We start from the raw sequence: 24,075 nt of genomic DNA, 5'->3' as shown, positions 1-24,075 counted from the left end.
GGTCAAATCCTGCATCAAAGGTAGTCCCATGTGTGAGATGGATCTTTGCTTTACACAGTGACTCATTTTCTGTGCCTGGATGCTCTGAAGAAGAGAGAAAGCTGCTACTTCAAGTTAACGTTTGACTGAATAATTCACTAACACTGATATTCTTGTAGTTCTGTGAATATTTTATGATAAGCTTTGTGAAGAATCTGTAAATTCAAGCATGAGATCAGCATGAAAAATGGCTTCCATTTAGCTTTCCCTGAGTGTATTCTCTATTTCATAACTGTGCTCCTACTCATTTGATGCAGTACACATGACTAGGTATAAATTAAGAAAGAAGTTAATTGTTACAGTACAGATTTTATGTGTTGTACTGAAGAAAGGCCTTTTAGCAGTAGATCAACAGACATTCTTCCTAATTGTGACCCAATCATTTCATGGTCCTGTCATTTTAGTTTATCTGGAGTGACATGAAAGAGATGTGAGGGAGAAAAACTGAAGTGAAATCTTTAGTCATACTTCACCTGAGAATTTCACTGTGTTTTAACTACAGCATTTAAACAGCTCCACAACAAAGATCAAATTGTTTTAGTTCTGAAGTTATCATTCTTGTTTTCCTTTTGCAAGTGCTGATTGCTAGAACTTCAAATATATCTGCAGCTTATAGATGTCTGAGAACACAAAGCACAGCACTCCTAAAACCTGACTTTGGTGCTTTTATTGGATAGTATTTCTCTCTGAGACTTGACTTCTCATTCTGAAGCGCTCCACTGTAAAGATAAATCAAAATCAGGTATTGTGTGTTGGTTTGGGACTCAGGAGGTTCACAGAGGCTCAGGGAAATATGTGCAGAGGTACTACTCCCTAGCTGTACAAAATGGAGCTACTGCTGGTATTCACCCACGGGAGCAGTGGAATGTACCAATCCTTGGGGCTGGGTACACTGTGCTAATAGAAAAACCAGCTCTGCCAAGTATTTTCAGAATGTTTCCTTTTTTGTTCAGAGCACCTCTGTTGTGAAAGGTTTTGAGAAAATGAACCACTGCTTGAAGTGGAGGGGGAAAAATCAGGTATGGTTTTGATCTCAGCAGGAGCCAGAAGTCAGGAGCTGCTGATTCTGACAGAGGTGCAATCCTGATTTTTGTATGAAATGGGGGCTGTGGGGTCCCTGCTCATGGTAACAGCTTGTTCTTCCTGCTTGTCAGCACTGCTGGAGCTGCAGCAGTCCCCCTCACACTCATAAAGGGGAATGTGTCACTCTGAAAAGCCAAAGTCTGTTGTCTGGGGATCTCCTGGCTCCAGTGAAGACTGAACTCACCTGGGGATGCTCTTTTCCAGCTGCCTGGGTCTTGCAACCACCTTTCTCAGTTGATCTTCTCCTTCCAGCCAGCAGCCCTGGGCTGGGCAGGGCTGGGCAGCCTTGCCTGCACACTGGGGAACACGGGCTCAGTGCCAGCCTGGGTTTTGCAGGAACTAGAGCAAACAAGATTTCCTCTCTGCCCAAAGCTCCCAAGACAGCCCAGGAGCTGCGAAGCCTATGGTGGATTTGTGAGACGCAGTAGCTCTGGAGTCAGGCCACTCTGCTGTGCTTGTAAAGACCTACAGAGAGTAGTGGCTGTCCCCAGGTAGCTGCAGGCACTGCAGCTCCAGCTCTGTCTCCCCAGAGCTGGCAGCTTGCCTGTCTCCAACCCAGCCACCGACAGCACAGAGCGCTGAGCGCTGCATCCTCCCGAGAGCACAGCACCTCAAGAAGTGATGATGAAAACAGATCTTTCTAATAAGCTGAATGCCATTAGCAGTTTTCGTTTTCAGAGTCTCTGGTGTTGTGTAAAAGCCTGAATAATATTTAAACATATTTTAATAATGGGAAAAAAAAAATCCAAGTATTTTAGCATGTGGCTCTGTGTGTGTGTGTGTGTGTGTGTGTGAAGGACTGAACTAAAACCTTGAGCAGTGTGCCATTACAGGGTATGTCTTTCTCTTTCTTAGTATTGAAGAAAGGATGTATATTAGGGGTTTTTTTTTGGTAGTAAAATATTTATTCTCATAAGCCAGTGCAGAAACCTTTCTAATTAGGACGTGCTGTTCTGCAGTGGAAGTTGTGACCAACAGTTTTCAAATATCTTTGGGACATCTCCATGATGTCTGAAGATTTTTAAAAAATCTTCTCCTTGGTCAGGCAAAAGGTTGAGTGTGACCTTTACAAAATCCTGGTGAAATTCAAAGAAATACACATTCAGATTTGCTGGACTTCAGAGCAGTCCTCTTGTATTTCCAGACAGAGAGAGAGATTGTAACTTTAAGCAATGTTTGAAAGGACCAAAATGGAAGCACATAAGTAATTTTGCTTGGCTGATCCAGTGGCTGGAGAGGCTGTTTGAGGGAAGACAAAGCACCACCAATACTGGAACATCATGAAGGCCAGATACAGTATCTCTATTTGAGTACCATTTACTCACCTGCAGGAATCCCAATTAACTGGAATTACCACCCCAATTAAGCAGCAGTCCTTGCCATTAAGTATCATTAGGCTTAATTTGGTTCCCTGGGAAATGTCCCGATTAAGCGGATTTCATGATTAAGCACCTGTAATAAATGTTTTAACTTACATGTAAAATTCTTTTTTATTTCATAGAATCTGATCACTAGCACCCAAATAGCAACTAATATGCCAACTACTACTTTTGTAATTTTGTTTTATTAATTGGCTTGTATATATTAACTTATCTTGGCTTTGCAAAGTTTTGACAAGGAAATCTTCATATTTTTGTGTAGTGGTTTGGTAGTGCAAGCATATCCCTGTATCTCTGTCTGACAGCCTGGTTAATATTTTGTCACTATTTCTTAAGAGAGCAGCAAATCTCATGTGAACATCAGTCACATTTTGAGGAAACACCTCATTTGCCATACTTTGGCCAGCTTTCATTTTCTGCTTGATGGAAAAATAATATTTCACAGCCAGAAACAGGTATAGAAAACATCTGCAGTGCAAGAATGTTCAAATGACCATGCATCAGGTCTCATTTTTCTAAAAATAGGTGGTAACAGGTAAGATATTTTATAGGAAAGATCTCTTTCTTGAGTCTATGGCCATGTTGCAGGAGAATGTGGAGGTATCCCAGAGTTGTTAAATCAGGAACCACATCACCCCAGCCACAGCATTCCAATGCTTTCTTGGGGTTGATTTACTCTACAGCTCATGAAATAAAGCCCCTCTTGAGGGACTAAACAATATAGTGAGAAATGGAATGGAGAATTGTGGGGTTTAGCACTGGAAATGCATACCAGCTGGTGGTCTGAGTGTGGGTGGTTAGATGTGGTTTACAGAGAAGACAACCAAGGTCCCTTGCAGTACTGAAAACTCACATATAATCATGTCTCAGGTTTGCAAGTCTTTTCTTTAATAGCAGCAATGTGGTATCATTGGAAAGTGTTTATTTGTGAATCCCAGAATGTTTTCTTGAAGCATCTCTGTTAATCTCACCTGTTAATCCAAAAATGAGATGAAAAGATTCTCACCAGGGATTTTTTGCCCTATGGCCAAGCACAAATTTAATATGAATTTATTGTAAAAGTTGTTAAATGGTGACAGAAACACCTTACTCTTCTAAAGGAAGAGCTGAAGTTTACTTTTATTGCTGAATTTAAATTTATACATCAGATAAAAAGAATATGGCAAAATCTGTTAAAAATAACCAAGGAAGAAGCAAGGAAAAGGAAGTGGTTATTTCACTAAGAAAGGCATAGAATGGATCAGAATAGGGGACTCCTTTATTTAGCCCTCTTGAATAGGAAAGTATGACTAAGGAATCTTTTCGTGCATGTATGGATCAAGGGGATTTAATCACAAAATAGTGATAGGAACACTCATCAATTTGTTGTATCAGAAGACACTGAAAAAATGGGAGTACCAGTGCTTCATGGCATTATGTACAAAGGGTTTAAACATTGTGAACTTGTGCCATGTACACATTCCTTAAATGGGGAAAAAAATGAAAAGGTCTTGTATGGAAGGGAAACACATGTACACACAATTCTAAATATATGCAAATATGCTTGGGGTCCCTCAAAGGCTAAGGAAAACATACCAAGAAGAATAGAAACTGTTCTAAATAGTTTTAAAATGTCAGGGCTGTGTTTCTTCATTTGCCTCTCCTCCTTCTCACTCTCATTCTGCCCCCCTCTCTCTCTCTCTCTCTCTCTTTCTCATACTTGCTCTCTAGCTCCTCTCTTTCCCCCCCCTATAGGTACTCAGCAGCAGAAATAACATGAGAAATTATTGCAATTTCCTTTAGATAAGTCCTGCAATTGCACTGGTCAGAGAAAAAAATATTCAGATTATAAATTGCTTAATGTAGGTTTTTCTTTTGATGTGTGTATAGCTCCCATAAATGTTAATGCTAGGTCCGGGCTTCAAAAGGAGAATATGCCCCTTGCTGTACTGCAGAGTTAAGAGGTAGGAAAATTTAGGAAACTGAAAAATCCATCTGCCTTGCCACTCCTGCTATTTATTTACAAAGAAACAAGATCATTAAATCTCTCTATTTTTTGGTTGTTTTTTTTTTCTAGTTTTCCTGCATACTAAAATGTCAATTTATTAATATCACTTTATCAATTTCTATCAAGTTATCAAATATCATACTAAAATATAAAATTATTTCTGCGTTTTCCCCCTTAGTTGCCTTGATTTCTGTATTAACATTTTCCTTCCAACACTTACAGGTAAAATAAAACTTTGCCAACTGAGCTGCTCAGGTTCCTTGTGTGAGAGGATTGAGGGATGGACCACTGACCAAAAGGCCACCTGATCTTAAATCTTCTGGTGCACTGTGTGATTGGAGCCTGCTGATGTAAGACTTGAAAAGAATTCATTGTAAAGATTGGGAAGAGGTCTAGGTAACAGGAATAGGTGCATCAATAGCTGCAGCCCTACCTGTAAACCTGGAAATGATCATCTGCCACAGCTCTGGGTTTCAACAAGGAAACTGTGAGTGCTGTTTTATTAAACCAAAGCCTTTAATCTGAACAGCATGACCTTCCTTCTAGATCCTGAGTCACCTACGAGTGATGAGCCAAATGCCATCTCAGCCAGAGCTGTGGGAACAGGCTGCTGCTTGGAGAGCACCCTCATTCACATGGATGGCCTTTTCTGAGGACCAGAAGAGATGAGAGAAGCAGTCTGCTACCAGGGATGATGTGCCCAAAGATAAGATAAATTTTACTGTTCCATAATGTAAATATTAACTGGGGTGGTCTGTTGTGTTGCCAGAGTGAATATTTCAGTGACTGTGTGCTTTCTTCTATTTGGCCACATTTATGGAAAATGAAGCTGTAGGAGGGCAGTGGACAGCTGCACATGAAGAGAGACATCATGGGGGGCAGGTTGAGACCAAGAAGGAAATCATGAGGGGCATTTCATACAGTGCTATTGGGTGTTCTAGTGTGGGAGGTGATTTTGAGAGCACAATGGAAGTCTCAGACACTGCAAATGTTTCATGCAGTCTTGAGTAAAACAATATGAAGCAGAACTCTGATTTTGTAGTTCAAAATGATAGAGCTATTTTCATTTGCTTATGTTCCCTGCAAGTATGCCTTTTCTAGACCAGAAATAGCTATGCATGCACTTCCTTCCAAAGAGGACTTTGCTGGACTTTTCTAAAAAATTTGGTATTTCGTGGTGTTTATCCTCAGTGACTGCCAGATATATTCGTGAATTTTTTTCAAACAGTCTCTGACACAATACCCTGGTTTTCACTGAAGATGTGTATTGCTGCTTCCTATTTCCTGAATCCCTTCAAACACTGTGAAATTCTCAGCACAATAAAAAGTGATGCTTTAGAAATCTTTTCCTTAGCTGAGGCCTGTGTCTTCCACTGATGTGAGAGGTATTTTGTCCATATGGGGAAAAGCAGAAACAGAACCTTTAACTCAAACATTACTCTCTATAAAAAGCAGTGCTGCAAACCTCCTGAAAACAACTAGGAAAAAAAAATCACTGAAAATAATTAGGAAAATATCTTGCATGCAGTAACTTAGTATTAATTAGTAAAAATAAAGTAATTCAGCCAGCATGTTAAGCAATATTCTATTATTTCTAGAAAAATAACTGACGAGGGATTTCAGATATCCTAGAGAGCACTATTAAACAGAAATTCTGCAGATTTCTGCCTTCATTTATAAATCCAGGCGGATTTCTGAGACCTCTGCATGCACATCCTATGAGAGTTTGATGTTAATCAATACTGGGTGAAAAATTTCACTGGTAAACAGAAGACTTAGTGATAAAAAACATCATGTTAGGGAAGAAATACTTTTGTCAACTGTTATGTATTGTGCTCTTTATTTCCTATTTTATTGTTTTTATTGGCCTGAACAACATGATGTTAAAATGCTGGCATGTGTCTTCCCCCCTTCTGATCATCTGATCTCAAACAATTGTTTGAATCCTGAAAGAGGTTGCTTTATTATTATTTTTGTTCTTTCACATGATGAGAAATCCTCCTGAGGAGAGAGCTGGTATCTGTGGAAAGCATCTGACTCCTGAACAGATTGTGGGTTAAAGGAGTCAAAGGAGTCACTTGGACAATACAAATAAGTAGTCATTTATTATATGCAAATATAACAGGTTGACATAAAACCCATGACTTCACTCAACTAGAAAATAATACTATAACTGAGATATGTTTTTGAAGTTGCTGTTTAGCTTCATATAAGGGGAGAAAATCTCCTGTAGCTCAGATGGGCTTATTTGAAATCAAAGCTTTTGATGTTATAATGTGGAGTCTAAATTCATTAATCCTTCTGTTCAAAAAAGAAAAGTCCCTTAAATGAGTAATAAACATAATAATAAAAATAACTGCCAGGAAGAACATGAGTTACATCACACTTAGTGTTTCAGCTAAAGATGAAAATTAACTTTGGAAACAGGTTACGCTAAATGAATTTAATTTGTGTTTTGATACAGAACGTTTAAACATGTTGTTATTTCTGGCACCAGGGCTGATAGCTATTAAATGAGAACATCTAAGAACATCAAAGGAACTGGACCTTTTATACTCTTCAGCACCCCCTTGGAGATGTTTATCTGGGCTGTTATCTGGATCCCATACAAGCATCGAACAATGTGCCAGTCTCACCAAGTTACTCTCTTTTCCCAAAAGTTCTGACGCATGCATTTCCTGCACAAATGTTCCATATTTTAGAGTTCACTACAAGTGCACAAATAGAAGTAGTTTGTACTAACAGACTTGACTGTAGATACTTGAAGTTTTTCTTCTATAAAGTATTTGAAATAGAAAAGAAAACTTCCTTCTGTTTGACTCAAACTAAGTTTCCAGATGTCAGGGTCAAAGGTTGGAGATAAAAGTATCAGGTTTTGGCCTACTCTAACTAGACTCCAGACCCAAATGTGTGAGATCTTCCCTAGAGGGGGTTCCTTTTTGTGCTGGTTCATTTTTCTTCTTTAGCTTCTCCCAGTAAGAGGTCCCATTCCATGCTGCTGAATTATGATACTTCATCTCAATCGTTAAGACACTTAAAACTTGTATTTACTGTTTAACACTTGGCTGCAAGTCAAACCTTTTAAATATCTCTTTTTTAAAACTTTTCCACTTTTGAAGGCTGTTAATTCTTTTCTTCCTGGGGCTTCAGTGGCCATGTGTGGGTCCTCTTGGCTGACATTACAAGACTCCTGCTCCAACTAAGCCAACAGTGTCCAGTAAAACAAGAGGCCTTACAATTTACAAAGAGCCTCAGTAGATGTATAAAGGCTACAGGATATTAGCCCTGCTCTCCCCTTGGCATTTTCACTGGTTTTTTGGTTTGTTTCTTTCCACCAGCAGCTGAAACTCCTTAACTACCTCAGATAAAAATCTAAAATTGGTGCACAAGCTAATAGAAGAGCCCTGTTGGTTGAGTCGAATACAAATGTACATATTAGGGTTTAACACAATAAAATGAAGGCTGTGAGGGCTAACTGTAGGAGTTACAGTTCAGGTCTAACGTATTTCTGGTCACAGGGTGAATACTTTGCTAAAGCCTGAAGGTTTGCATGTGTGAAGAAAGCACCCATCTGGTCAGAGAGGAGCTGTGGAGCCAAGAGACCTGAGGCGTTCTTCCTGCACTCCAGCTCCGTGGGGAAAAAGGTACGGCTTGGTTACGGATCCTGACTTCGCTCATCCTCCTCCTCTGTGTTTCCTTAGGCATCCATATTCCCATGTGGTACACAAATGTGCCTGCTCCCCATGCCTTCCCCACAGTGCTGTCCTGTCTCCACTCATGGAAGCATGCCAATTTTTCAGCATTCGGCAAAGGCAGAACATGCTCTGAGAGGTGACCAGCACTGTGACATTCAGTGCTGAGCTTGGACAGACCAGTTTCTTAAAGGTGGCCTCAGAGATGGGATTTTATTCTATTAAATCACTCCACTGGGCAGGAAACAAAAGATCTTTCACAGGTACTAGAGGAATAGCTAATAAAATCACTAAGGATAATTGAATGGACACTTGCAGATGCAGACCTAAGGCAAGGAAGCAAAGTTGCATGAAGGAACCGAGAGCCATTATTTATACTGGAAGAAGGCTTCACCTCCAAGTGCCAATTTCTAGCTTAGTGCAGGAAAGTAGTTCAGGATATCACAAAAAGCGGAGACAGAAAACACCTTTTAGGTTGCCAAGTTTAGTCCCCTGTGAATATTTGGTTTTCCCCGTGTGTGTGGTGTGATGCTTTGTGCTGTCTGGTTTGAACAATTCAGGCAATAGGAACTTGACTACTTCCCTTGGATGGGAATGTTACCAGCAGTTTGAAAGGCATTTGCCTTTGCTTTTCCTATGACAGAGCAATTAGGGAAGTCAGATGCCTGCTATGTTTGGAAGCCCCTGGAGGAATGAGGGAGAAGGAGAGTCTGCAAGTTATGGTGGTGTGGAAAAAAGGCCTCTCTTTGTAAGCTGTCAAGGAGTTCTGTGCATGAGGGCAGTGGCACAGAAAGTCAAATGAACAGCGAAATCAGTGGAGGAAATGGCTGCTGACAGAACAAAACATTGAGAGAAACTTCACAAATGGCAGATCTAGTCTGAGTTCAGGTCAGTAATCACTAACAAGTTGGTGTAGTTGTAGAAATTGGACTTCCTGTAGATAGGGGACTGTCGCAGTGGGACTATGATAAAGATGAGCTCAAAGAGACAAGGAAACGCCAGACAGATAGGAATGAGAAAAATTTCCATAGTAAAATCCTGGGGTCAGGATGTGCTGGAGCCTTGCTGGTAGTAAAGCAGCAGTAGTTGTGGGCTGGGGCAGAGAAGAAAGTCTGGGCTGGATGAGACAAAGGAAGAAGGGTAGTGTGGTAGTTTGACAGTCTCACAATGAGGCAGAGCAACATTTAATATACTGTGCATGCATTAAGGTTGGTAAACATGATTATTATAAGTAATTATTTTAATGTTGCTAAAGCAAGGAAAAGAAAGTTCCCATCTGTTTTGCTCTACTGCAAATGCATGAATTGTTCCTGTGTGTTTTATATATATTAGCATCATGGTAGTAATAATTTTCATGAAGGAGTCCACATTGTAGTGATTTTTGCAGCTGCTAGTTTATACTTTGCTTCTTTGCATACAGGCATTTTTTGCTTGAGATTACTTGTTTGATTTGGTTTAAAGTGAACCCACACTAAATGGTCACCCTTGTTCACCTGTGGTCTTTTGACCAAATTCTCTTCAGTGAGTCCAGTTATTCTGACTTGTTTTATCCCCTAACCATTCTGAAATAACAGAACTACTTATCAGGTGTTTTTGTTTGTCAGCTACTTATAGGCCAACTCTTTTGGGCAAAATTCTCCCTTGACCCCTGAACTCAATGCCAGTGGAAGCTCTCTCACAGGAATTTTGTGAGGTCCAACAAAAATCCACATGGTTTCCTTCTTTTAGTGGCCCACCAGTAAACTCAGGCAGGAGTTAATAAAGTAACCAGGAAACTCAGGAGAAACTCAGGAATTAAGGCACAGTTCTTCTTGGCTCTCAACTGAAGAGTGGTTCAGTGAAATGATACCACTAGTGCCTTTTAACAAGTTTAAACTGCCTTTTAAACAAGTTAAGCCATATTTTATACCTTTCCATATTTTATTCCTTTAGAGGTCAAAAATCATATATGCTTCCAGTAGTATTTTAAAAATTAACCTGGAGCTTTTGAAAATGTTAGCATTGGTTCTTTCTGAGGCCCATGTGACTTGAAGCATTTTAAAATGCAAGGTTTTTTTTAATTAGATTTCATAAATTCTGACCCTTTACATATTTTTCTGTTCTAAGACCTGCTTTCAGTCTGTTACCAAACACACCTGCAAGGAGCTTTATTCTTCTCATGCACCACTGTTTGAACAGTGATTTTAAAGAAAACAGCCTCTGACAGCTACCTGACAATGAAGAGTGAATTGATAATATAATAAAAGTCATATTTAGAGTAAAAACCCCTGAATTTATTTGGAATGCAAAAGCAAAACCAGACAGCAGGTCAGAGAGAAGCTCAGTTATACGTGTGGAAGGATTTTGCAGGGCAGTTTGACAGGACCGTGCCTCTGAGTAGCTGGGCCATGGGCAGTGAGAAACAAGGATGAAAACCCAGGTTGTTTTCTGCAGAATCACTGCTGGTGCTGCTCTGGGAGAGAGCAAAGAGAGTGAAGGAGAAAGCAGAGTGATGTGAGATGAGCACTGGCGAGGAAGCATTTGGAGCTGTGAACAAAGAAGCCTCTTGCTGTTTGCTTCCTGCTCTGCTTGTTCTCTGATTGTCAGGGGCTGGAGGTGATTTACTGAACAGTCTGGACTTTGCATTTGGTATTTTGCAGTTACATTTTAAAAACCTGGCTTCAAGTGAGGTGTTTTGTTGGGTTTTTTTTCTAGCTAGGTTTGCATATTGCAGAGAAAATATGTTATTGTTTCCTTTTCTCTTTCTTTTCCTTTTTGCCTCCACTGTTTTTAATGGAACTTGCATTTGTAAAAACTTTATAGGAATATGGATAGAATCACATACTGGCAACAAGGCAAGCAAAATATCTCAGTGATTGATATAAAGAATTTATTTATTTATTGGTATCATTAAATTCCATCTGAAACATATATATTATATCCTACACATGATTCATCCCAAATATACATGTCTCTGTGTGCGAGGGCATGTATGCTTGTGACAATAACTACTTTTATTTTTCTTAAAGTGCCATCAAAGAATTCAACTTGTAAACTTCCCTGGACAGCAAAATAATTTTGACCCATCTCCAATGGGGTAGTGACCTTTCCCTTCCTTTCATTCTTCTGTTCCACATTTTAATGTACCTTTAAAGTACATTAAATACAACTAAATATAGCAGCTATAAGAGCCAATGAACACTTTCAAAGAAAAACTCCTCTTTGATCATCTCAAATGGAATGAAGGAGAAATACGCTCAGTAAGGTCTTTCTGTAGATTTGTTTTTGTTTTTAAAACTACATTTTTTTCAGTTTGTTTTCAAAGGAAAAGAACAAACTGTTCCAGATTTGGAAATAAATCATGAGGTCACTTGAAACAGAAAAATCCAACACAAAACCCCTCTCAACTTATCTCCTAAAATGTTTTTCACAAATGGGACAAAATCAATTATATTTGAGAGACCATGATCATTCTGATTGTATGCTTTAATAGTGCTGTAATTGACCAGGAGTTCTCATTTGATTACATTTGAAGAGGTTGCAGAGTACATCCAGAGTTTTGAAACATATTATTTAAAATAATTTGTCATGTATATCTGGAGTCTGGCTGTAGTTTTGCTTTTCTAACATTGGAATACCTCCATTGTGGTCAGCAAGCTAAGTCAAATATTGCATATTTATTGACATGTTTATTTTCTGATTTTTGGTGTCTTAGTAATTTGTTGTAACTGTGGAGATGGCCAGAAGGTTATCACTGACAGCAAATACTGTAATTGCTGTGCAGTGCACAAAGGCATCATTTTCCCTATTGCTGTCAATGGATTTTATAAACCCCTGAAGGGTATGGCCTTTTCAACTCCTTTGCTGCCACCTTCAGTTCTCCCACACTTATTCTTGCACAAATTGGAAATACATGGGGAACAACATAAAGTTAATTAGGGAAGACATGGGCCATTAGGGAAGAAGGTAGATCTACTAGTAGCATTTCCAGGATTTAAAATGTGGCTGCACCATGTCTGTCAAACAAAATATGAGTTAAGTACCAGAATTAGACTACATCTAACAGAAAGGATTGAAAAGAATTTATTAGACTTTCTGCATAAGCACAGCCTAGAATTTGGCCTGCATTCTCCATTATTGACACTGGCTTTGGTTGAACTGTAGGAGCTGAGTGAAGACACACAGACTTGATTGATAGGCTTCAAGTGGCTTAAAATCCTCCAGTGGTTGTGTAAAGAAAGGAAAGCTTTTGTAGCTTCAACTATTCAGCGACTCTTATCAAATAACTGGTGCTACTTCTGTCTATAAGCTTTTCTTCCTACACTCCCATAAACTGTGAGTAAAATCCAGGGGTCTCTCCACTGAACATCAGTCAACAATCCATGGGCTTAAGATGTCACCTTGGGAACCTGGCAGGTATTAATCATTTCTTCAGCTGTTTTAGTGTCTCACTGTAGCAAAAGTTCCAGGCCCCTTTCTCAGAGTTTAACAATTTGCCAACCTCCTTGTAGAGTACAGTCCAAAAATCTTGTGAGTTTTTAAATATCGTGTTATAAAATTTTGCTGGTATTTGCACAGAAATCTTGTTCAGTGCACCACAGATGGTTGTGTTTGCATGGGCTTTAAAGGGAGGTTGGGGGTGGGTGTGTAAATGTGTGGTGTATGAGGGAGAGGAATGCAAAGAACCAGCAGCAATTCAGCCTCATTCCCAATGTGAAGCTACAACTCCCTTACTACCCAACATGTTGTTAGTAAATCTATCCCCTAAGTACATGAACTAGTGTATATATTTCAGAAAACCAAATTAATTTAAAAGTATTTTTCATAAAAGTCAGATGGAACCAGCACAAGAAATACACTAGAATTGTGTTCGTATCTCTATTTGTATCATAACTATATTTAAAAGTAAATGGAACTAAGCCATTTCCCTTAATAATTTTCTGCTCAATAATATAGTGTATCAATGGAGATAAACTCAATGAGTGACTCAAGGCTTGTGTAAATGGGTACTTTCCAGTCAGAGCTTTATAATAATTTTCATAATTTAAGTATATTCCCCTGACACTTAGTAATTTTAAATGTAGCCTTTAACTGAATTTTTAAATTAGTACGGGTTATACTTTAATTTCATTAATGATCCTGATAGTTTCTGAGTGATCCCATTATATTAATTCTTCTTTAACACTGAGTTATTTACTCTTTATTTTGGTAATTTTCTCTGGATATTATTGTTCCTTAGTAATTTGCAGCATCTAGCTGATTCTGCTGATACATTAAAGAAGAAAAAAGAAAATTAAATTGCTGCCCATTTCAGTCAAACAAAATGCTTTTACAGATTAGTTGGTAGCTAAAAGAAATGTGGAGGGAAAATTGTTGTGAATACAAAAATGCCCCTTTTTTATGACTAGTAAAGGCTACAACTATACATGAAAACAAAGTGCTATAGCCACAGTTCTACATCATGCAAATGCTGAAATTAATTAATAATACCTTAAATTTCTAAAATCTTAATGGCTTCTTAAACTCTTTATAAAAAGATCTCAAAAGATTTTATCCATGCTTACAATTTACCACCAGCTTGAACGTATAAAATAATGGAATTTTTAAAGAAAACACTGTATAAGGAGCTGTTATATTTAAATTTTGGGGCAATTTCAATGAGTCTGTAAATGCAGTTACAGTTTTAAGCCCCTGTGATTCGCAATGTGTATTCCTTTCAAAAATAATTTATGTAAAACAATGCCAGATGCTAGATGCCTTTATACATTAGGAAAAAAATACATGTATTGTAGGCAGAAAAAGGCTAACAGCAAAAAAAATTATAGTAATTTTACTAATTGAAAGAATTTCATCACTGTATGATGGTGCTTTCAGTACCACACACATTGCTAGCAATAGATTGTGAACTGAGAAGAAGAACCTTCTCTTTGCTGTGGAAAGGAATGAGGTGCTTTACATGGGGAAGATTCAAAAAGATTGGGTCAAAGAAAACTTGATCTTGTGGACATTTTGGGGCAAATGCAGTTCAGTTGCATAGCTTTGCCAGCTCAGGCATCAGGTCTCCCCTGGGATTTGCTCCCCCAGGCATTTCCTCACCCCATGCCAGCTGTGGCTGCCCCATTGACCACCTACACATTCACATTTTCACTGTGAATTTCACCCCTGCTCCACATGAAAATGCAGCTGTTCTGTGACAGAGCAGGCAATAACTGCAGCCCAGTGCTGCAGTGGAGTGGAAAACACTGGTTTTGAATGAAGAGAGTTTAGTTACTCAAAGAGTCTGTCTTGTCCTTCACAGTCCAATTGCTGCTTAAAGTATTGGACTACAGGCCAAGAGGATGCCCAAAACGTAGCTGATAATACTTAACTTACATGATCTTCACAAGATACAAGTATCCATAAAAATATAGCAGTAAAGGAGCATTCAGGGGTACAATGCTAGCTTGCTGGCTTCTCCACTTGCACAGAGTTTTGAAGTTTGTTAATGATAATAGAAGTGAAAATTACTCCATCTGTTAGGAGAAATGTTTACTCCTCTGTACCAGGAAGCTTGCATCTCTCTGCAGCTTATTGTCAGTTTTACTTTGTCAGTTTTACATCAAGCAGCAGGAAAAAGAAAGCATAAAAATCAAAATGAGCTGAAAAATACCTTTCAAGCTGATTTACGGAATAAGATATATTACTGGAAAAGATCTGCTTCCTTTAATGTTATCCAGCTCACCATACTATGCATAGTTTATGGATATGAGAGGTAGGTGATTCTTGGAAAAATGCATGTTCTTCAAACAATAACAATTTGAACAGGTTAATTCTAAACCCTCTAAAGGTTAGAGTCTGAATATATTGTATTATAATATTGACAGTAAAATAAAAAAAGCAAAGAGTCTAGGACATATCAAAATTTTGTGCTTGGGAATTTAGGCTGATACTGCCACAGAAATTGAGATAACAGTTTGCAAAAGAGCTGAGAAAAATGACCTTGAAAATCAGTTAAGGTCAAAGACCTACACACTTCAGGTTCTGACTTTTGCCAGAGGACTCCAGCTAGATGCCCAGTTTACCTGTAACACAACAAACCTCTGCTATTCTCAAGGAATCTAGAGCATTCAGAAAAATAATCTTCTGCTCCCTCATTAGTTTACTTTTGTCCTGTGGCTTTTTGGTCCATGTGGTCTCTTTTCAGAAATAAAAGAGCAGAGAGGAGATTCTAAGTAGCCATCATTCCTGTAGGATGAGGCTCACCTCTTCCTCTCCTGTTCAGTATCCTGCCATCCTTCAAAGTGAAGGAGTGGTGCCTCTAAAGTCTTTGTCATTTAGCAGCTGTGGGAATTGAATTCATTTTGCCTGGTGCCATAGACAGCCCTCCTCATCCCAGCAGTACAGCCCCCTAATTGTTTGGGTCTGTTCCCACCCCAACATGCCTGAGGAAGGGCAGTTGTCACCACTGAAACACAGTGTGAGATGTCACCTGAGCTGTGGGACATCAGTGCACACCCAGGCTGTGATCTGACTCCTTCAGGGTGTGGGGTTCAGGCTTTTGTCATGCTAAGGTTGAATCCTGGTTTTGGAGGGAAGGGTGACCCTTCAGGCAGAGAAATGAGTCTGACTGAGCAGTGGACTGGACACTCAGGGAGCAGCACAACAATTAAGTGACCTGGAGACTGCTGTCCCTGGCCACTTTCCATAAAAACACATAAATATAGTTAGACATATGTAAGTGGATAATGACTTAATTCCTACCTAATGCCAGTAGCTAGGGGCTTCAATGGGAATGACTTCAGTGCAGAAAGCAATGTTACTATCCTCCAAATCTTGAATAAAGAGAGTGGGCCTAAAAGTGACAGTGAGCTTTATTGTTCAAGTCCTTGAGGGAACTTCCAGCAGCTGCCATGTTTAGTGAGATTGGCATGTTGAATTTGTTCCACAGTATATCCTGTAATCTATGGATCCTAAATCAATGCACTCACCTGTCCAGAGTGAAGGGACAAGTCTTAAGATGTTCACAGGAAACTTGCAGACAAAGCACATCAGTGCTTACAGGGACTTGGAGAGATTTTCTGGGTGGCACTTCAGAGCTGGGTCCCCACATGCCATGAGCTGCAGGAGCATTCACTTGCCTCCACACAGCAGGTTAGTTCCATTTAAGAAGCCATGTTTTGCTGACCTGGCTGCTATTCCAGAAAATTCTGACATCTGTCTGTCCCATATCATATCTGACATCTTCTGCTTCCTTTTCACTGCTAAATAGCTGAATATCCATTTAATACTTAATGCCTGAAAAGCCATAGAAATCTTGATGCTGTAGTCTTTGACGTCTCACTCTTGTCCACTGCTTTTCATTTCAAATGCTTGTCTTGCACAGGGGACATACAGATTGGAGCCAGAAACAGCAAAAGTCCTGAGAAAGCTGCATAAACTGAATAACATTTTCTGTTCCATGGTGACTTTTATCCTCTCCTTCCTGTTCTGTTTCATGTGTTAAGTCAATCCTGCTAAGCAGTTAATAGTCAAAAGTAGATTTAATTAATATTGATAAAATTAGTTTCACAATTAGTGATTTTGGATTTCACATGGGCATCACCTTTTGCAGGATAAGAGTAAAACACAATGCACTTGTCAGATTCTCTCCTGTTTGTGTTTTGTCATGTCTAGATATCTCACCCATGTCCTTCTTTCTTAGCAATATTTTTTTAAAAGAACTTACTATGAGACCTGTATATAGGTGTCACCTGATAGAATTAAATACATTTGATGACTCTGTGTTTATAATGTCTACTTCTTACAGATTTACACTGTCAGCTGTTAATACAGCATTCCAATATTTCATTATGTGCAGCTCCTGTATGTTTGGAAAAAACTATCTTATGGAGTAAGCAATGTATTCTGACTGATATTTGAAAAAAAATGAAAAGTCTGTGTTTTGGTTTTGATTGCTTGTTATTTTTGTGAGACATCTCTAGAATCTGAAGTACATTTTGGAGCTAGAGAGGTGCCTGAAATGCAATGGGTATAAGAAGAATTACTGAATTCTCAGCATTAGTCCTGTCTCAGGTTAGTTTATTATATTTGAAGTTTAGAATTTAAACAATATATTATCATACTTTGATGATTCCCACAGTAGAATGAAAATAAAAAGTGCTTAAAAACAAACATATACTTAAATTTTGGCAGATAAGTCCTTCTTAGTTAACACTTCACAGAAATTACTTGTATGTACTTGACAACAGCATACATTTTTCATAAATCTGATTCTTGTGTTCTCAGGGAAAATATAAGGAAAGAACAGCAAAAAGGAATATGACAAAGGTGACATCTCGGCAAACTTGCCAAACTTATTATCATCTACAATAAAAACCTGGAATATCAACCAGGCATGTAACTTTAGGTCATTCTGTGCTATTTTTTCTCTTGATTTTTAGACTGTGGCCAAATTTGACATTTTTTTCCTTTTAAATACATGAATAATGTAGTCCCTCCTATCTTCCCACTGAGCCTGTTAAATTCCTGTTACCTGTAACACAAATGATAGCAGCTGTCTGCCCTGGAAATGGGCCTGGAGGTTTTTCCATTTGACAGAAATACTGGTACTAGTGGTATTGACTCCACCCTGTTCTGAATCATAGTGATCTCTGCTCTTAGTCTGTTTTATGTTATTAAATTCAGGTTGGTTTTGTTGCTATTTTTAAGACCCCAGGACTGGCTTCTCAGTGGATGGTCACTCTTTCTTAAAATACAGGATGTCCCTGTGTGTAATTAGTGCATTCATCATAATTTTGTTTTTCTCTGGCCTTATTTGCAAGTGAGACATTGCCCCAATGGCTGTGGTGGTACAATGACCTCTGGTTCTGTGCTGGTGTCCAAGGGGCACTACTGCCATTGGATATTGGGATATTGGATACTGGACATTGGAATCATCAGCAGACACTGTGTCCCCATTGCCCAGGGGGAAAGCTGCTGCTCTTAGTAACCTGTGCTCTGCTAAACTGACCACAGGAATATCCTAAAATCCAGGGTGTTTTAGGAGAGGGAGGAACATCCTGATTGTGACTCCTGAAGGAGCCCAGTAACAGGGACAGAAGGGGAAAAGCCAGGTGTCTGGAAGGGTGTGGATCCTGCCGTGTTGTGTCTTGTGCCAGAGCACTCAGAACGTGGCACTGCTATGCAGCAAAAGGCTCATCATTCACAGCCATGAGGAACATATCCTTACTTCTCAGTTGGAAAAGCTTTTTATGTTTGCACCCTCTTCTTTTAATGATGTCCAGCTGTGGATTTAGGGGGCTTGTTATATGAAAGTGTTGGCATTTAACAGTTGTGCTATAAACAGCACTCTGTACCTTGCTTCAGAATTATCTGAATCTTACAATGCATATTACACAGATAGCAAATACTACAGATCAGAAAACAATTTCCACTTATCTGTTGCATTTGGGTAATATCAGTTTTTGCTGAGTTTATCCTGTCTGTTGCCTAACTTTTTTAGCACAAAATTTACATGCTATGTAGGCACTTCAAAACATCTCAATTTGTTTTGGTTTTGTTTTATTTAAAAGCTATTTCAGATTGCCCAGGCATATTTTTGTCCCATATCACCAGCAGGACTCTTAAGCTCAGAATATATTATTGTTTTCTTGATGTGTTATGTGTTATCTGACATCTGCTTTGTTTGTCATGCCAAATCCTCCAAGCAAAATTTTGAAAGACCTGAAAGATATTTTTAGTAAACATCTTCTGGCAATAATGCTTAATTTCATCACTACTCTTAAAAATTTTGTCTGCATGATAATTGCTTCTGAGTTTCCATACGGTCTCTCCATTGGCATTTAGGATTTTTTTTCCTTTTTACTACACACCTCATGTAGCCGATGCCATAACTTTTAGAAAGATAGTTATAAAAAGGTAATAATCTCTGTGATTTCCATTCCCTTCGGGCCAACCTCCTGAACAGAAGAAAAACTGAATTGTTGATGCATGAGAAAACAAATACAGTGCTTTTATATGTACTGTAGTTTGAGTTTTTCTCTATAGCTCTCCCTTAAAACCACTATTGCATAATTATCCTAATTACGCCGTTGCTGTCTGGCCAGCAAAAGAAGAGTTCAACAAAATAAGATTCAGCAATTCTCTAAAGACTCCATTGGACTTTGGTACTATTTTCTCTGGTTCTGACCTTAACCTGGGACTGGAATTTATGTGAGGACAAAAATAGACTCAATGCTGAGTACTCCAAATTTCCTTCATAAGTAAATGCTGGTATGTTTATGCTAAGACTTAATTTTCTACAAAGCCAGCCTGAATTTCTTTCCAGTGCCTCAGTTTTTCCACTCATAAGCTGGGCTGCTCGCTGATTTGAAATCTGTGGATGTCACATGTGTGTAAAAGTAAACAAGCATCATTGATCATGTGTTTATTTCAGGGTTTAAAGGGTGCCATCGTTGTTCATGTGTTTATTTCAGGGTTTAAAGGGTGCCATCTTCTACCAGCCTTTGCTTGGAAGTTCTTAGCTGTGCAAGACTGTGGGAGCTGGTGTTTGCTTTTTTGATAGCTCACTTCCCTCTAGCCAAGGGACTGTATGGATTTGAGGCTCACAGGTGGAGCTCTAGGTCACTGAGGAGAGGATTCTCTGGTGTCCTCCTCACACCAGGGCAGAGGAATACAGAGCTCCTGACTGCGGTCCTATTTCAGTCCACTGTGAGCAGTCCTGCTTCCAGATCCTGCTCTTATACAAGAAAGAACAGATGAGTTCAAAAAGGTGACAACACCTGCTGATTCATTTGCTTGTCTTTCATTTCATCTTCCCAGGAAATCTTGGCTGGTATCAGATGCTGATATTTTTTTTTTTTTTTCTGTAAATGCTATGTTTTTAGTATGTCACAGGAAAATCACCAAAAATGAATATTTGGGATGTAGCTGTGTGATCTTTGGGTTATAAGCAAAAGACCTGACCCTGTGCTTCAGGAGAACCTGCATCTGTGAATATATGAAAGGCAGGGACAAGTGTGAGCCAATTCCTCTGTCTCTCAGCTGGGCACAAAAGTGTGAGCTCAATACCATGCTGCAATGACTTTGCTCTCAGAGTGTGGGCAGAGCCTGCTCTGCTCCAAAGACACAGCAGAGACTTGCCTTGTAGTCTGAGGGGAAGACAAAAATCTATTAATGTAAATTAAACTTTCACATTTTCCCTTTCAAGCTCACAAGAATTCAAAGAACTCCAGAATCCAGACAGTTCAGTTTTCTTCCAGAATATAATATTTCACTTTTCTGGATTTCTATATCACTTTATCAAGAAATAACCAGGGAGAAGACTGAAGTGAAAATTTCAGGAGTGATAAACGCATGAAAATCAGATAGATAAATATAAGTAAAGCTGGACTGCCTCACTTTCAGTCAGCTTCTGAGCCAATGGACTTAACAAGCCTCACTCTCTCCTCAGGGAACTGTGGCTGCAAAGTGAGAAGGGGCTGTTTGGGGATGTGTGTGCTGGAATCTGAGGTAGTGAGAAAAGAGAGATGCCTTGTTTAATAAACATATGCCAGAAGTGTGAAAGCTGCAGTAATTTGGTTTCTAAGCCCTACCCACATCTCCAATTCACAAATTGTCTCTTTCATATGGATATAGGCTTGACCTTGCAGGCTTTTAGGCTTCAAGTGAGCAGGGTCACTGAGGGCCCAAGCCACCGCTCAACCTCCCCCACACATACCCCAGTTATATCTTTTTACTATCTCTGCTGGACACCGCACCTTTCTGTAATTATAAATGTCTGCTTTCTGTCACTTCAAAGCTTTCCCAGCACTGGGAGTCCTTCTTCAAAGACTTTACATTGCTGAAGAACCTCTGTCATTGACAGGAGGTCTGTCTTTGAAGTTTTTCATGCCATTTATTGATTTCCCCTTTTTAGGATGTTCATATTAGAAAATATTTCACTGTGTTTGAAAATCTGTATATTTTTATGTTGTTGAGGGGTTATCACTTTGAAGAAACAACACAGTTGCAGCAGTGCCTCCATATGAAGAAATCTGATAGTGTATCTGTTGTATACTTTATGTCCCTTCAAGCTTTCATTTTAAGAAATTTCCTCTCTTTGTTTCTCTTCTAATTGTAGATCTCTTTTAAGTACTTAAGTCAGTGGGAAATTGTAGTACCTATGTGAACAGGCCTAATCAAATGGTCCTATCCATGTGCTAAAGACTTTTCATGTGCTTAATATTCTACTGATTCAGTGATGGAAAAAGTGAAAATATTAACTTTGGTTTTAATAAATGAAAATAATGTTATGTCTATGTAAGCAACAGCTGTTTGGAAGTATTGTTACACTGCTGTTCCCATAAGTCTGAATATTTTTATGTTTATACATAAAAGTACAGAATTCTACAATTTAAAACAGGAGGATGTTTTGGTTCCTTGCAGGTAAGCTTCATTAACTCTTTGCTAAAATGCTAAAAGGGTTTGTGTGCACACCTGCTGTCAGCTCTGTGTAAACTCACCCTCAGCAGAAACTGCTTGGAGAGCAATGAGAGCACTGGGCACTGGCAAGTTCATGGGAGCTGCTCTGGAAATTCAGCTGAGGTGAATCATGAACACCTGATGGGTGGGAAGGTTTTCAATGCTTCAGCTACTTCTAAAGCACTCTCTGATTTTGTTCTAAAGGAGAATTTTGATAGCTCACATTTTTGGGGCTTTTTTTTTTTTTGTAGGAGTGGTGCAGAGGGTTGTTCTGGTTTTTCTTTTCCTTTTGGGTTATCTTGGATCCCTTCATTTATTTCAAGGGTGTAGGTTTTTGGGTTTTTTAAATATACCTAGGGAACTGTTGTCATTATCTGCCAAATGTCTCAGAAAATTAAGGAAGTTTGGAAATTTCAAAGGAGAAATGCCTTAAACCAGCTGCCACTTTGCTCATTTCAACCTTTGACACTATGAAGAGTTTCAAGGACCTGTCTCCTAAAAGTGTTTACCTTGTGAGGTGGCTTCCTGGGTACGCTAAGTTTACATTGCTCATATATTCTTAAGGGGAAACTTTTGACCTTGGATTACTTCAAAGATCTGCCAGATTGTCTGTCTCTCCCCCATTCCTGCCCCCCTATTTTGTCAGCTCTTCTGTCTTTGCACATAGGTTAATGCTGGCCTTTTGTTCTTTAGGATCAAAAGCTGATACTGCCTGATTCCTTGTAGCTCCTTGTAGGCCCTAAAATGCCATCATCTATTCTGACCCATGGTAAAACCATGAAAATAAATACCTGGGGTATACATCCAACTGAATAGAGCATTCTTGAAGAGACATAGTGTGTTTTAGAACAGAAAACTTCTTTCCCCTAGTGATAAAGTTGGCTCTAAAATGTTTAAAAGCTGTCTTCCGCTGTGTCACAGGCAAGATTGCAGTGGTTCATTTTGTCTCAGAGATGAGCTGCTCACACTGAGCTGATCTCTGCATGCACGAGAGATCTGACAGTTCTGTACTCAGCACACACTGGTGGACTGGCCCTGCATTCCATGCCCTCTGAGCCTTTGTGGTGAGGATAGCACCAGCTCTCTCTTGCCTGTGCAGAGAACACACTGGCAGTGCCATGGATGTGTGGGTTACATATATGATTTGTGTTTAGCATCCTGCCTACCCCATGTGCTGTATTTCTGTGCTATAGAGGCAAAAATGCAGAGCAGACATCACCCTTGCCCCTAGACTTGTATCTGTGTTTCCAGAAAAATACAGGCTTAGCTGGCTGTGTGACACACAAACCAATGACTGAATGACTAAAGTTGTAGATTTACCCAAAACTCACTGCAAAAATGTGGTGCCAAAACACTTAGAGCTGTCAGGTATGTTTAAAAGAACACACTGCTTTGAAAATGCAGAAAGATATGTTTTATGACATGTACAATACCTGGGCAAAGAGCCAAATATTTCTGGCTTTTTTTCCACAGTTTTAAAAGATCCATTTAAAGCTTGAATATGGAAAAAACCTCAGGGAAACTGAGTGATGTGACAGTGGCATAGAGCATCCACATACAAGCATGTCATAAGGATAATGAAAACAAGCTTCAGTCAGAAACCCTGAAGTTAATGCCCTTATAATGCAGCAAATATGGTCCAAGTCTGTATTCCATGGCTGCAACACTCCTGTTTGAAGTCATGATACCATGGTCTCCCATTCCTTTGTGATATGAAAAAAATATAAAGTTACCAATGGATTTTCAGTTATGTGCAAGCCATGCTCCTTTACAATGATTGAAGAAAAAAATTCTAAAGATAATCTAGTTAGTAAAATAAAAATCTTGCTCCTCTCCTGGAGACAGGCAATCTACAACAAGAACCATGTATCATCATGTTATTAGGATAAATTAATTCAGACTAAGAACCTGATGTTGCCTAGATTCAATAAATTTTAATTTTTATTTGGGTTGCACCAAGTGAACATCCTAGCTTCACTCAGAGACAGGAGGTTACTGTTCACCACAGCTGCTTTAAGTGCTCCATATCTCTAGAGGATTAATTCAGAAGCCTCTACTGAAACTACCTGCAAAGTTCTGTTTTCCAGCTCTGCCTTACTAAGATAACAGACTTCTTTTGTAGCCATCTGGAGCTGACTTCTGTTGTTCATATACCAAGTTGAGCTGATGCTGTGGCAGACAGGAAAAGAGTAACTTCTCATCTTTTTGTGCATGTTTGTCATGTTCCAGCTGAGACTTCCCTAACTACATTTTCTGAATATTATCCAAAAGAGTTTGCCATTTTATGGAATTTTTAGTGCTTTACTACTACTCTTCCTAATTAAAGTTATCCATAATACTCGATAAGACCTCTACTCTTTTAGTATCTCCATCTGGATCCAAAAGGACTCTTCCTCTTTCAATTAATTAACAGGGCTTGTGTAGTGGTACTGCTGTACAAAAGAAATTATCAGCTTTTCTGTGTCATTAATGTTTT

The 24,075-nt window shown here is 39.1% G+C and overlaps 1 long non-coding RNA gene across 1 annotated transcript in view; it reads left to right on the top strand.

Moving 5' to 3' along the window:
• LOC135451883 (uncharacterized) overlaps positions 1–5,174 on the top strand; it is a 158,918-nt gene extending 153,744 nt beyond the window's left edge. Inside the window, exons 11-12 of the long non-coding RNA XR_010441453.1 lie at positions 4,711–4,838; positions 5,035–5,174. This is a non-coding gene — a long non-coding RNA (uncharacterized LOC135451883). The remainder of the gene's footprint in view (positions 1–4,710; positions 4,839–5,034) is intronic.
• The last annotated feature ends 18,901 nt before the right edge of the window (positions 5,175–24,075 follow it).

This window comes from Zonotrichia leucophrys, chromosome 9 (assembly GCF_028769735.1).
Source record: "Zonotrichia leucophrys gambelii isolate GWCS_2022_RI chromosome 9, RI_Zleu_2.0, whole genome shotgun sequence".
Taxonomy (NCBI): Eukaryota; Metazoa; Chordata; class Aves; order Passeriformes; family Passerellidae; genus Zonotrichia; species Zonotrichia leucophrys.
Note: the sequence above shows the minus strand (reverse complement) of the source record. Positions and strands in the feature narration are given on the sequence as shown.